This window comes from Phacochoerus africanus, chromosome 9, assembly GCF_016906955.1.
Source record: "Phacochoerus africanus isolate WHEZ1 chromosome 9, ROS_Pafr_v1, whole genome shotgun sequence".
Lineage (NCBI taxonomy): Eukaryota > Metazoa > Chordata > Mammalia > Artiodactyla > Suidae > Phacochoerus > Phacochoerus africanus.
In genome coordinates, this window is record NC_062552.1 from 3,056,693 (window position 1) to 3,072,309 (window position 15,617).

Consider the following 15,617-nt stretch of genomic DNA (forward strand, 5'->3'; position numbering starts at 1 on the left):
AAATGTTTTACAGTCTTTTATGGTGTGGACTCGATCTTTGAAATTCACTCTATTTCATACTAACGCTATGTCTTAATTCACACCAGTCACTCCAGGCTTAGTGCCCACATATTGCAAGTGTCCACTATATTGGGAGTGCAGCTTTAGGGGCTCTGACTCCCCCTGACCTCAGGGGGGTGAAGTGCTTGAACTCCGCCGTCTCTGCCAGAGGTGAGGGAACACCCCCTCCTACCAGCATCTCTCCTCAGACCCAAGGTGGGGAGACAGCATTGAATTTGGTGTGGGAGCCGAGGGGTGCAAGCAGGAAGCTTCCAAGGGTTAAGCGCTGCCTCCCAACTACTTCTCAGCCTGAGATCATTCCCTCCTTTCAGAGATCAAAAGCAAAAGAAGGAAGATGGGGCCCCACAGAGGAGGGAGCCCCATGTCTTAAAATTTGTCCACAGCCCTGACCTCCCGAGTTTAGATTTGGAGAGAACACATCAAAGGCAAACTTCTTATTTTGCAGGCTGCCCTTGGGCCCTCGTGGTCAGACTGGTCGCCTCTTTCCTCCTGTGGGTGGGGCACTGTATGCACTGAAGCGCCAATCATGCCAATCATAGGCGTGCCTGTCTACATGAAACAATGGGGAAAGGAAATCAGCATCTGTTGGGTGCCTATTGTTGGCCAAGTAACTTGGGATGAATATATCACCGACACTTGGCATCCTCCCTGCAGCAGGCATACGTATTAGTTAGCTATTGCTGCATAACAACCACTCACCTCGTGATTAATCTGGTCAGCAGTTTAAGATGATCCCAGCTGGGCTCCTTCATGTGTGTGTGGTCAGCTGTGGGTTGACTGGGGGCTCAGCTTCTGGGGGTGAGCTGGCTGTCAGTTGGGCAACTTGGTTCTATGCCCCACAGCATCTCATCCTCCAGCAGGCTGATGTGAGCTTGCTGTCACGGAGATGGCAGGGTTCTGAAAGCAGAAGCAGAAGCATCCAAGACCTTTTAAGCCTATAGGTCCCAAACTGGCATAGTAGTACACCCACTGCATTCCATTGGTCAGCCTTGATGCAAGGTCTGGGGGACAGATTCTGCCTCTCAGTAGGAGCACCTGTAAAATCACACTGCAAAGGGTGTGGCTGCAGGGAGGGATGAAGAATCATTGCCTTTAGATCAGAGAAAAAACTTCTAGACTGTTCACAGCTTATAACAAGTTGTATGCTGTATTCTACCCTTGGGGGTACATCATTAGTTCCTCTATAACAAATAACTTTAATTTTCAGCTTAAAAATGCCCAGCTGCTTAAAATTAGGATGATGAAAAATACAAATCACATGACACTGAAATTAACACTGATGTAAGGAGAGTAATGGGTAACGACCATCTCATACAGGTGACCCAAGAGCAGATGCTCTATGAAATCAGGAGAAAGCTATTTCTTTTCCTCCCTTTGAGCCCCAAGAGTAGGTCAGACCTGCTCTGAAAAACTGCACATTTACTGATAACCTTGAAATATACAATGCAGGTGAGAGATGACTCTTTTGCAGCTTTCACTAAAAAATTTAACTAGCTTCCTTTGATCCTGAAAACCAACATTCTTGGAAAGCACAGCTTTCTCAAGTGTCAAGGGACCAAAACAGATGCAATTATTTGCCCACCGACCTCTCCTATTCCAGTCAAGAAATCCCACTGTTTCCCAACCAATATCACATCTATAAAAATAGCTGTTGACTTTACTAGCCACGTCAATCTCTGCACTGCCTTAAGAGGTCAGAAGAATGCAAAGAAACGAGAGAAGAAAGAGTAAGGGCTTCCAGCCATCATGGAGCGCTGGCACTGTCCAATACCCTGCACAGAGCTGTGAGTAAAACTGAGGTCCAGTCAACTGGTCAACCTCTTTCATGCCCATTTGTGGGTCTTCTCATCATTAACGCTCTGCAGCTGCCTCCCTGAAGCCTGCCTAGCTGTGTTGACCTCAGAAAGCAGCACATCTTCAGAGAGAATCAGACCAGTGAAACCTGCCACGTAGCAGCCTGGACACTCGGGTGCTGACATGGCATTTCCCAGCGTGGACTCTGAGCATGCGTTTCTCAGGAGGCTCAGGTGAACAGCTTTCCAAACCAGCTGGTGTACTGAAAACTTTACCCTCTCTAGAGATTCACAATGGATATTTGCATTTTCTGAACCTGTGACCTATTTATCAAACGACGTTATTAATATCCAAGCCCCCTGTGCCCTAGAGAACATGTGCAAAGCATTGAATTTGTGCATCTGAAATCTTCTCACTTAGAGTCTGTTCCGAGAACCCAGGAAGGCTGGTTGAGCGTGCTGTCCGCCTGCCTGTGCTGCTCCCAGCAGCCCAGAACTTAGCTCTTGCACCTGCCCTTCCAGGTAAAAGGAGTGCTGTTTTTCACATTCACAGCTCACTGCTAAATGTGCTCCTATGACGTACATTCTGCTCTCTGTCAGGTCCAGATCTCTGAGGGTCTCTGCCAGCTCACTTCCCCCACCCGCCCACTCAATCTCCACTTTCTTTAGGAAGCCTCGACCTTCCCGCCACTTCTCCCCAACCTCCCTCCTCCCCAGGCTGGGTCCAGGGCCCAACATCCATACTTCTCAGCTCCAACCACCAACTAAGAGTAAAGAGATGCTTCTTTATTACCTACTGAGTCCTGGGCACATAGTAAATACTTGTGAATCCATCTCCAACCAGCAGTCGCTCCTAGAGGACAAGCATCTATTTTACTCACCTTTCTAGCTCGAGCACCATTCAAGCACACAGTAGCTGCCCAATAAAGACATCTGCTTGCCAAATACTTATTTCACACACCATATATACACCCAGCTCCTAATATCCCCTCAGAAGTCAAGATAGTAACTATTTGGATAAATTAATTTGTGCAAAATAGAAAAGGATTGGCCAGGGGAAAGAGGTTCTTCTTCTTCTTCTTTTTTTTTTGTCTTTTTGCCTTTTCTAGGGCTGCTCCCAGGGCATATGGAGGTTCCCAGGTTAGCGGTCGAATCAGAGCTGTAGCCACCAGCCTACGCCAGAGACAGAGCAACTCAGGATCTGAGCCGCGTCTGCAACCTACACCACAGCTCACAGCAATGCTGGATCTTTAACCCACTGAGCAAGACCAGGGATTGAACCTGACACCTCATGGTTCCTAGTTGGATTCGTTAACCACTGAGCCACGACAGGAACTCCCAGGTTCTACTCATTTAACAAATGAATTTTATTCTTGGTTTTTTTTTCCCCTTAGGGCTGTGCCCACAACATATGGAAATTCCCAAGCTAGGGGTTGAATCGGAGCTGTAGCCGATGCCCTACACCACAGCCACAGCAACGCAGGATCTAAGCCACATCTGCGACCTGCACCACAGCTCATGGCACTGCCAGATCCTTAATCCACCGAGCGAGGCCAGGGATCAAACCTGCGTCCTCATGGATACCAGTCAGATTCGCTTCCGATGGGCCACCACTGGAACTCCTGACAAATGAACTTTAATCATACAGCAGACATGCAGTCTGAAGACACCTTTGCTCTCTGGCTGGTAAGGACGGGAGAGAGCAGGGAGGCCACCCTGAGCCACCACCCTCCTGAAGCTGTGACCCAAGGCCCCTGTGTGCCCACAGCCTGCAGGGCACCTTCCCTCCAGCTGAGCAGGGTTCCACCCACGCTCAGCATTTCCAGCACCCTGGACAGCTCCGTTTTTCTTCCACATTTTTCCAGGTAGCATTTCTGCTCAGGTCTGTGTCCTGCTTGTGCAGGACTGCAGACAAGTGACCTCACAGGAGCCCTGGGACACGTACACAACATGGCTGGTTGTTTCTTCTCCCCTAGACTGAACTGTCCACTCAAGAGACGGTGTCCCAACCTCAAACCCGAGCCCTGGGAGGCTGCAGAGCCCGAGCTTTAACGCGTGAGCTCGTGGACGGAAGGACTGCAGCTGCAGGTTGGGGGCTGCGGGCAGGGGCCTCACAGGGGCGTGCAGCCCTCCAGCTGCACTGTCCTGCAGCCCAGGGGCCGACAGGTGGTGGTCCCTCCGTCACGCTCAGGCCCATCCATGAGCCCTGGACCGACTCCCGCTTGTCCCCATGCACGGCGTTGACTCAAGTGCGCCAGGTCCTTGTGGGGTCAGGGGGGGGCGCTGTCTCTGGGGGAGGTGCACATTCATCCACGGAGCCTTCATGAGTTCCTCTAACATGCCTCTGTCGCAGGGGTCGGGAATTTTAAATTTTATGTTTTATTTTGAAAAACTTCTTTATTAAAGTGTAATTGACATAGAAAATTGTAAGTTTTTAAAAAAAAATTTTTTTTTTGGTCTTTTTGCCATTTCTAGGGCCACTCCCGCAGCATATGGAGGTTCCCAGGCCAGGCGTCGAATCGCAGCTGTAGCCGCCGGCCTACGCCACAGCCACAGCAATGCGGGATCCGAGCCGCATCGGCAACCTACACCACAGCTCGTGGCAACGCTGGATCCTTTACCTGCTGAGGAAGGCCAGGGGTCAAACCCGAAACCTCACGGTTCCTAGTCAGATTCATTAACCACTGAGCCGTGACGGGAACTCCATAAGTTTTGTTTTTATTTTTTTGCTTTTTAGGGCTGCACCTGCGGCATATGGAAGTTCCCAGGCTAGGGGTCAAATCGGAGCTACAGCTGCCGGTCTACACCACAGCCACAGTAATGCCAGATCTGAGCCGTGTCTGCAACCTACACCACAGCTCACGGCAACGCCGGATCCTTAACTCACTGAGCAAGGCCAGGGATTGAACCCGCATCCTCTTGGATACTAGTTGGGTTCGTAACCTACTGAGCCACAACAGGAACTCCTCTCTTTTTTTTTAATTGTAAGATATCCTAAGTGTACACTGTGATGATATGATATCACATTTTGAAAGGTTTCCCCATCTAGCTAACTTATCCACCACAGGAACTTAAGTGGGTTTTTCACACTCCACAGACAGATAAGGGGAACATGGCACGTCCCTCTCAGTATCCGTTGCTGCAGCTCTTTGAAGTCCTGTCCATTACAAGACAGGGACCCTGTGACCAGTTTAGAGGGTGACACCCTTTCACATCCACCGTGGGGCCATCATACTTTTGGCTCTGGAAGAATTCAGGCAGCGGGGGAGGGAGGTGCCAGAGTCCGTCCACCAGTTGCCATGGTGAACCCACTGCCGGACACCAAAGTCTGTGACTTTGACATCCGGGTCAGCACCCAAAGGCAGGTTCTCTGGCCTTGGATCCTGTGGACAACGCCCTCCTGGTGACCACACACCAGTCCTGCAGAGCAGACACCACCTGGGGGGAATGCTGAAGCCTCGTTCTCTTGCAGGTGGCCGTGGTCCAGCAGGAGGTTAAGCATCTCTCCTGCACGAGCTTGTTCCGTGGCCCCTTCGTTTACTTCCTTTTCTCACACTCTTCTCTTCTTTATGCAGCTCAGTCTCTGACTTACATCCTTTTCCCCGAAGAACTTCTCTGAACACTCCTCACCAGGCAGATTTACCAGGGAAAATTCCCTCAACTTCTTGTCTGAGCAAGTCTATTTCTCCTTCACTATGGAAGGACAAGTTCACTGGATACAGAATTCCAAGCTGCTGAGGGTTTTTTTCTTTTTTGCATGATTCGTGAGAAATCAAACGGGAGTGTTATCCTTGTCCCTCTACAATTCAGGTGTTTATTTCTTCTGGCTTTCAAGGTTCTCTTTGTCCTTGATTTTTCTGCAGTTAGAATATGATCATGTCTTTTTTTTTTTTTTTTTTGTCTTTGTCCCTTTAGGGCTGCACCTGCGGCATATGGAGGTTCCCAGGCTAGGGGTCTAATCTAAGCTGTAGCTGCCAGCCTACGCCAGAGCCACAGCAACATCAGATCCGAGCCGTGTCTGCGACCTACACCACAGCTCACAGCAATGCCAGATCGTTCACCCACTGAGCAAGGCCAGGGATCGAACCTGCAACCCCATGGTTCCCAGTCGGATTCATTTCCACTGCACCACAATGGGAATTCGTATGATATGCCTTCATGTTAATTTTTTTGATATTTGCTTGCATGGTGTTCTCTGAGCTCCCTGGATCTGTGGTTTGGTGTTTACCATTAATTTTGGAAAATTCTGGGCCATTATTACTGAAAATATTTCTTCTGTTCCTTTCTCTCTTACATAGTTCCTGTATGTGTATGTTATACCTTTTAAATTTGTCCCACAGTTCATGGATATTCTATCCTGTTTCTTTCATTCTTATTTCTCTTTGATATTCAGTTTGGGACTTGACTGTTGATATATCCTAAGGCACACGGATTCTCTCCCCAGCTACGTCTAAGCTCTGATGAACCCATCAAAGGCAGTCTTCATTTCCGTTATATTGTTTTTGATGTGTAGCATTTCCTTTTGATTCTTTCTTAAGAGTTTCCATCTCTCTGCTTACATTAGCCATCTGTTCTCATAAGTCACCCACTTTTTCCATGAGAGCCCTTATCACATGAATCATAGTTATTTTAAATCCCTTGTCCCCAAATTCCAAAATTTCTGCCATATCTGAGTCCGGTTCTGATGCACTGCCTGTCTCTACATGCGGTGTTTGTTTCCCCTTTTAGTACACATTGTAACTTTTTGTTGAAAGATGGACAGGATGTGCTGGGTAAAAGCAAATATGCTTTTAGTGTGAGGTTCTGTTTAGATGGCTAGGAGTTAGGCTGTGTTTGCTTTATGCTGGAGCAGTAGGTGTCAGAGGCTGGCATTTCCTCTGTGTCCTTGTTTTTTCTCGGGTATCACCTCGGGGTTTTCCTCGTCTTCTGCAATGAGGCTTGCAGGGCTTCCCACTGTATCGACTGTGCAGTAGCTTCTCTGATGCGGCGTCTACTAGACCTCACCTCTTCGCCAGCTGTGGCTGGGGCTGTGACCTGCACAAGTGCTGCTCAGATGTCCACCTCCCTCCTGGTCCCCACTGAGGTGAGACAAGCTGGCTGGGGATGGGTGTTTTCCATCCCCCGGGATGGTGAGGCTCTGGTGAAAGAGTTTCTTTGAGGACAGGCTTTTAGAAGAAGAGCAGAATGCTCTGGGCATCGTTTCCAAGGGCTACTTACTTCTCCCCTTCCCTGCAGGAAGGAAGCAGGAGCGGTTTTCTCTGACGGTCACCCTGTGCTCGGTGGGGGTCCTGGAGGTAGGCTCAGGAAAGTGGGGGCCCCTTGAGGAAGACTAGGCTTCCCTGAGGACGTCACACTCAATCTTGTGCACCCTGAGCGGCCAGCAACTCGCCTCTGAGTGCGTCCTTCCCTGGTACTGGCTCTGGTGGTGGCTTCTGCTCCAGGTGGATTCCTGCGTGCCACCTGTCCCCAGTTTCGGAGGTAACGGTTTCCCCTGAACTTCAGTTCTCTGAGGAACCCGATGAAAGTTACTGATTTTCAGTTTGTTCAGCAATTTTCCTGTTGTGAGGACAAGGATGACAGTTCAAGCTGGAAACCTGATGTCTCATTTATTTCCCAAGTTTTTTCCTCGATGACAAATGACACTGCTACATCTTTATTCATGCCTTTTGAAGCCCATGTGCCTGCATTTCTGTTACCACAGGAGTGAAATCCTGGCCACAGGACACACTGATTTTTGGATTATAAATGCCAAACACCATAGACTCTGTGCAGTTGTTGATGAAACCCCATTGCTCCACAGCCTCAGCAACACCTGCGCAATCATTCTCACCTCAGCTGTTCTGGAGCATGAGTACAGAATCTCATTGTGACTTTAATTTGAATTTACATGATAATTATGGAAGTTGAGGGCCATTTGGGTAGCTTCATTTTGTAAATTACATGGTCAGTCCTTCTACCCATTTTTCTATTCAACTTTGCCTTTTGCTTATTGATTTATAAGAGTGGAAGGAGCCCTGTGTTAGTTATGTGTGTTGCCTCTGTCCACTCCCACTCAGTGACTGCCTATTCACTCAATGATATTTTTTAAGAAACAATTTTTTTTTTGTCTTTCTCTCTCTTTAGGGCTGCACCCTCGGCATATGAAGGTTCCCAGGCTAGGGGTCCAATCAGAGCTGTAGCCACCAGCCCATGCCAGAGCCACAGCAACGTGGGACCTACACCACAGCTCATGGAAGAGCCGGATCCTTAACCTACCGAGTGAGGCCAGGGATCGAACCTGTGTCCTCGTGGACGCCAGTCAGGTTCGTGAATCAGTGAGCCATGATGGGAACTCCAGAAACAATTTTTTTTTATAGCTCCACCCACAGCATATGGAAGTTCCCAGGCCAGGGACTGAATGTGAGCCACAGCTGTGACCTATGCTGCAGCAATACTGAATCCGTCAACCCACCACGCTAGACTGGGGATCAAACCTACGCCTCTGCAGCAACCTGAGATGCTGCAGTCGGATTCTTTACCCACTGTGCCACAGTGGGAACTCCATAAACTCTTTTAAAAAATTTATTTTATTGGAGTATAGTTGATTGACACTGTTAATTTCTTGCTGTACAGCAAAGTGATTCAGTTATATGTATATATACATTCTTCCTCATATTCTTTTCAATTATGGTTTAATCACAGGATATTGAACATAGTTCCCTGTGCTATACAGTAGCTCCTTGTTGAGTAAACAAATTCTTAACTTGAATGTAGTGCAAGTTATCAATCTCTTCCCATACAGCTACTGTTTCTGGTGATCTGTTTAAGAATTCTTTCCCTATCTCAAGATCATAAAAATATTGATCTGATGAAACTTTACTTAACACTCATATTTAAAGCTATATTCTTTATGGAATTGACTTTTGTGGATGATACAAGATTGGTTTCAAGATTTGCTTTTTGACATGTGGCTATTCAAATGACCTAGCTTCTTAATTTTGTTTCCATGTATTTTTTACCACTAATCTACAGTACTTCCTTTGTCATGGATCACAAGGTCACAGGTGTGGGTTGGTTTGGGGCTCTGATCTTTTCCACTGGTCTTGTTTTTTCTTTCTTGGTTTGGGGCTCTGATCTTTTCCACTGGTCTTGTTTGTTCTTTCTTTCTTTCTTTCTTTTTTTTTTTAGGTCTGCTCCTATCGCATAAGGAGGTACCCAGGCTAGGGATCGAAATGGAGCTGCAGCTGCCAGCCTACACAGCAACGCCAGATCCTTAACCACTGAGTGAGGCCAGGGATCGAACCCGAAACCTCATGGTTCCTAGTCAAATTCGTTTCCATTGTGCCATAACAGGAGCTCCTGTTTTTTAATTCTTGTTTCATTATTTCGGCCCTAACTCCTTTAGTTTCATATTATGTCTTTGTGTAGTTTCTCACTTAGTTGTTCTTCTTAACAATGTCTTAGCTTTTTTTTTTTTTTTTTGATCTTTGCAGTTCATATCAATTTTAAAACTGGATTGTCAACTTCTGTTTTTAAACCACTGCGAAGGTTTTGGTTTATTTAGTATTAGTTTTTAATTGAATTTTATTCTTTCTGTTTCTGATTTTTACTATTACGACGTTTTGTAGGTGATACTGCAGGACTACACGCTGTCAGAAAGCAGGCGTGGCGTTTTATATAATCTTTTAAGCGTTAAACATGTCCTACAAGAAGAACCGGTCAGTACAACAGATCTGGGAGGATAACCACCCAATCAAGATGGGTGGATCAGAGTTTCCGTCGTGGCTCAGTGGTTAATGAACCCGACTAGTATCTATGAGGACACGGGTTTGATCCCTGGCCTCACTCATGGGGTTAAGGATCTGGCATTGCCATGAGCTGTGGTGTAGGTTGCAGACATGGCTTGGATCCCACAATCCTGTTGCTGTGGTGTAGACTAGTAGCTCCGATTGGACCCCTACCCTGGGAACCTCCATATGCTGTGGGTGAGGCCCTAAAAAGACAAAAGACCAAAAAAAAAAAAAAAAAGACTAGTGGATCAATCTGGCATTTTATGGGAATTTCCAAATCCTGGGAGGATGGACGGAGCTCAATTGTTTCCATGACAGCAAACAGTGGCAGGGTTTTCAAACTTCCAGAGGCCTGTGACACACTCCCAATGACCCCGGCCTCTCAAAAAGGTTCTTAAATGTCTTATTTTAGGTAATAATCTAAAAAAATGTGAGAAATGCATCTTCTAGATTTTTTATAACCAAATCCTGTAACATCTACGCCCAAATTATAAGGAAATCCAGAAAGTTTTATATATATACACACACACACACAAACACATACTTTTTTAAAAATTTTCTTTTTAGGGCCATGCCTGTGGCATAATGGAAGTTTCTGGGCCGGGGTCAAATCAGAGCTACAGACGTGAGCCTGTACCACAGTCACAGCAACACCAGATTCAAGCCACAGCTGTGATCTATTTGTAGCAACACAGGATCCTTAATGAACTGAGCGAGGCCAGGGATCAAACCTGCACCCTCATGGACATCATGTCGGGTTCTTAACTGTCTGAGCCACAATGAAATTTGGTAATTTTTGTGTGTGTGTTTTTGCCTTTTCTAGGGCAAAATTTGTGTGTGTGTGTTTTTGCCTTTTCTAGGGCCACTCCTGCAGCATTTGGAAGTTCCCAGGCTAGGGGTTGGATCGGAGCTGCAGCTGCTGCCTACACCACAGCAACGCTGGGTCCAAGCTGCATCTGTGAAACACTGCGGCTCTAGGCAAGTCTGGATTCTTAAACTACTGAGCGAGGCCAGGGAGCAAACCCACATCCTTGTGGACACTGTTTTGCATTCTTAACCTGCTAAATCACAGTGGGAACTCCTCTCTGTGGGGATTTCATCTGAGACCTGTAGGGACCCTTGACACTTGCTCAGCTGGGCAGGAGCATATGGGGCGGCACTGATGGGTCAGGACTGGCCACGGCCAAGCAGAGGCTGGAGGAGTTAAGTGTCTGCAGCTGGAGCTCCCGGAGCAGCAAATGCCTAATCACACTCGGATGCAGGCTGTCACTGCAGCCCAGGGCAACTGTCGAGGGCGGGACCAGGGCTGTGCACACCTGACTCTCCTTCCAGGCCCCACCCCCAGGAGGCTGTTGCCGCACACACACACCCCCCACCTCCCCTGGAGGAGCCTAATTCACACAGGTAACAGTGAGCCCTTCCTGGCTCCAACCCTCAGAATCCCACTGAGCACAGGAAAAGTCGCTCATTAGACTGCGTGATCCAACTCTCTAATTATTCCATTTGAATGAAGCTAAAGTTTAGTTTGCTCAGCAAAATTTCACCATAGACAGCTCAGGTTAAAAAGAGGGGGCAGAGCAATTATTTAATATTTCAGAGAACAAGTCACTAATTTAGTATGTTCTTTTAACACTATTTTATCTATTTATGCAAAATTTATGGCCAGGGAATTTCAATCAGGTAGAACGAACAGATATGGTTATAACCTTCATGCTTTTCTTTTCAACAAACATGTACTGATCCTCTCTGTGACCCAAGCTCTGTGCTAAGACCAGAGCACAGAAACATGAAATCAATCAAATTAAAAAAAATAAATGTACAACCTAAGACATGTCTTTGAGGAGTTCCTATTGTGGCGTAATAGGTTAAGAACCTGACTGCAGCAGATCACGTCGCTGTGGAGGTACAGGTTCGATCCCCTGCCTGGCAGTGAGTTAAAGGATCTGGTGTTGCTACAGCTGTGACGTAGGTCGCAGCTGTGGCTCAGATTCAATCCTGGCCCGGGGAATTTCCACATGCCACGGGTGTGGGCATTAAAAAGAAAAAAGTACGTCTTTGAGTGTTGGTTTTGGCTGTGCAGAACTCTCTCTCTCTCTCTCACACACACACACACACGTACACAGTGGGCCCTGCTGTGCAGCAGCTTAGGTGCTGGTTAGGGAGCTGATCAAACGCATGAGGAATTACCCTGCTGAGATGATGCTGAGCCAGAAGCATGTGCTGGGTGAGTGTCATCTAAACACATTTATCAACAGTAGCCCTAACAGTCAACTTGGAATTACAAATTATAGCTCATTTAAAATATATACTACTACTCAGCCATAAAAAAGAACAAAATAATGCCATTTGCAGCAACATAGATGGAACTAGAGACTCTCATACTGAGTGAAATAAGTCAAAAAGAGAAAGACAAATGCCATATATCATTTATATCTGGAATCTAAGATACAGCACAAATGAACCTTCGCACAGGAAAGAAAATCATAGACTTGTGGCTGCTCAGGGGGAGGGAGGAGGAGGGATCGGGAGCTTGGGGTTAACAGATCCAAACTATTGCTCTTGGAATGGATTTACAATGAGATCCTGCTGTGTAGCACTGAGAACTATGTCTAGATACTTACATCACAACACAACAATGGGAGGAAAAAGTATGTATACTTGTATGTCTAACTGGGAAAAAAAAAGTATATACCAGTGCTGTACAGTGGGAAAAAAAAAGTATATACCAGTATACACGCATACATATACCAGTAGGGGGGAAGCCGCCATTATCAACGAACACAGAGAGAATGTCTTTCTTTATGTAAGATTTTTTTTTTTGCCTTTTCTTAGGGTACTACCTGAGGCATATGGAAGTTCCCAGGCCAGGGGTCCAATCAGAGCTACGGCTGCTGGCATACACCACAGTCACAGCAATACAGGATCCCACCCACATCTGTGACCTACACCACAGCTCATGGCAACGCCAGATCCTTAACCCACTGAGTGAGGCCAGGGGTCGAACCCGAGTTCCCACGGATACTAGCTGGGTTCTTAACCCACTGAGCTACAATGGGAACTCCCACATAACATTATTTTGATCGATTAAGATCATAAAAACGTTGTGCCTGATCTGTTTTTCACTTGATTGTTTAATGTCATTTGGGCTCTGTCTCACTCATATACAACTGCCCAGGATGTAAACAGCAGGAAACTATGACTGGAGGCTTTTTTCTAGTTAATGAAGAGAACCCAATGACGAAATTACCCTGCGATAAGCCACATTACTTACGCAAAAGTCACTTCTGCTCCAGGAGCCCAGGAGCGCACAGTGACAGAACTATGCTTCTCTAGAGGAAACGCTGCTCGAAGTCGCAGCTCCTCAGCCTCAGCAGCGCTGAGACTCGGCAGGTGGATGCTGCCCTGTGCATATAGGATGTTTGCAGCGCCCCTGGCTTCTACTCCCCAGAAGCTAACAGCACCCCTTACCCCAACCCGTGACAACCAAGAGTATCTCCAGACGTTGCCCAGTGTCCCCTGGGGAGAACCACTCCTGAGACAGCAGCTCGGTGCTGGGCGGGAGGCGGGGGCACCCAGGTCCACAGACAGTGGCGAGTCTTTGTGCTCAAACTGGCATCTCCCAGTAGCCAGGCAGACACCGCAGCTTCCGCTCTGCTCCGACCCCTCTCCCTGCCCCCACCACTGGGCAGAGGTCCAGGGTCGGGGTCGGGGTCGGGCCCTGGGATCGTGGGCACCGCCCCCCTCCCGGCACTTGGGACTCACCCTCCACACCCACAGCTGGGGCAGCCTTTTGGTGGTCCCTCAGTTCCTCAAATTAATTCTCTAAAAATTTTCCTCTATCATTCGCTAATGTTGCAAACACGTACATAAACCTGATGAAAGATATCCTATCTTTGAGTTTTCTATTTTCTTCTTTCTTTCTTTCTTTTTTTTTTTTTTTGTCCTTTCTAGGGCCACACCCTAGAGAGGTGGCATATGGAGGTTCCCAGGCAAGGGGTCTAATCGGAGCCGTCGCCACTGCCTGCGCCAGAGCCATGGCCACGCCACATCTGAGCCACGTCTGCAACCTACACCACAGCTCACGGCAACGCCGGATCCTTAACCCACTGAGCGAGGCCAGGGATCGAACCCGCAACTTCATGGTTCCTAGTCAGATTCGTTAACCACTGAGCCATGAAGGGAACTCCAAGTTTTCTATTCTCATACATAAGGAACTTGAAAACAAGGTTGAATGTGTAGAGAAATGCAAAGAAAGTGCTATCTTGAAGCTGGCTTCCACAGAGTCACATTAGTCACATTTCAAAGTCTCGGTAGCCGCACTCAGCGAGCAGCGCCAGGCTGGACGCACAGGCAAAGACCATCCCTGTCACCACAGTGGCTGGACGGCTCTGCTTAGAGAATACTTAGGTCACAGGCTTTATTTTATAGATGAGCCCCTAAGTCCCGGAGGATGTACAAAATCATCTCATGAAAGAGAAGCTGTGAGTTCACAGCCAAACCACGCCTGGAAACCAGACTGGTGAAATTTCACTCCTGTGCGATTTTCCCAGCATACCACCCCGCTGTGGGTCCCAGCTTGGAATGCCACATGGGGTTGTGGCCATTGTGGCTCAAAAACTGGGGTCTGAGGTGGGGAAAACAATTCCAAATAACTAAGAGGTTGGATCAACTCTAACATTTCACTCCAGTTCAATCCCCGTAAGTCTGTACACCTGCCGGGTTCCAGCTCAAGGGGAAGGCAATGTGCAGCGCCTGTACCTGGGTGCGCATGCGCGGTCCTGCAACAATGTAGCAGAGCCCGTACCCATAAGCGCAGTCGTATCTGTAACTGCTCAAAATTCATAGAGTACCTTGTAAGGGGGACAAAGACAGATGTGGCAGGAAAATAAGCAGGGTCCATAGGGCCCGCTGCGTTGGGAGCTCAGCCTCTGGATACTAATTCGAGCCAGTGCCAGCACGAATAAGAGCTGCTTCCTGGTAAAAAGACTTGGTGTCTCCTTTCTCTGTACTTAAGCCCAGCTGACACTAGGAACCCGGCTCTTGATACAAAGTTTTTGTTTTTTTTCTATTCAGGGCCGAGTGGCATATGGAGCTACCCAGGCTAGGGGTCCAATTGGAGCTGTAGCTGCCCGCCTACACCTACACCACAGCTCATGGCAACTCCAGATCCGTAACCCAGGGATCGAACCTGAAACCTTGTGGTTCCTAGTCGGATTCGTTTCCTCGACGGGAACTCCTCAATACAAAGTTTTCTTCTTCTTTAAAAAAGAACCCTGGAGTTCCCGTCGTGGCGCAGTGGTTAACGAATCTGACTAGGAACCATGAGGTTGTGGGTTCAGTCCCTGCCCTTGCTCAGTGGGTTAACGATCCGGCGTTGCCGTGAGCTGTGGTGTAGGTTGCAGACGCGGCTCGGATCCCGCGTTGCTGTGGCTCTGGCGTAGGCCAGCGGCGCTTCGATTGGGCCCCTAGCCTGGGAACCTCCATGTGCAGCAGGAGCGGCCCTAGAAAAAGGCAAAAAGACAAAAAAAAAAAAGAAAGAAACAACAAAAAGAACCCTGTCTTGGGGATGGGGTGGGAGTGGGGCTATGGATTGAAAACCACTCACTTTCAATACCACGGCATCAGAGCACAGATAAAGATAAGCACAGGGTTGGGAGGCTTAGGGAAGAGAGGGTTAGGGTGGGCTTCCTGGGGGAGGCGGCATCAGAGCAGAGAAGGTGGGAAGGTGCTGAGGATGGAGGGAGCTGTGTATGCCTAAGATGCAGAGGACCAAACAGGGTGGTGGCCTGGCCTGGCCTGTGCCATTTCCATGACAACACAGAAATCTGCATCTTAGGGCAGCATGGTGCCCCTCCTCCCCCCCTCCCAACCCCACCGCAGAAGTCCCACCTCAAGGCAGCAGCTCGGTGGGCCTCCCTGGACATGTGCCCCCTCCCAGCCTGTGACTCCCATTCAATCTGCTTCCCTCCCTCTGGGCCCACCTTGCTCAGCGCCC

The 15,617-nt window shown here is 48.1% G+C and overlaps 1 protein-coding gene across 1 annotated transcript in view; it reads right to left on the bottom strand.

The window, feature by feature from the left end:
* Positions 1-15,617, bottom strand: part of LYRM4 (LYR motif containing 4) — a 182,571-nt gene continuing 166,954 nt past the window's right edge. Inside the window, exons 5-6 of the transcript XR_007136866.1 lie at positions 760-957; positions 1-609 (exon numbers count right to left, since the gene is read on the bottom strand). The gene's annotated coding sequence lies outside the window, so the exon portion shown is untranslated. The remainder of the gene's footprint in view (positions 610-759; positions 958-15,617) is intronic.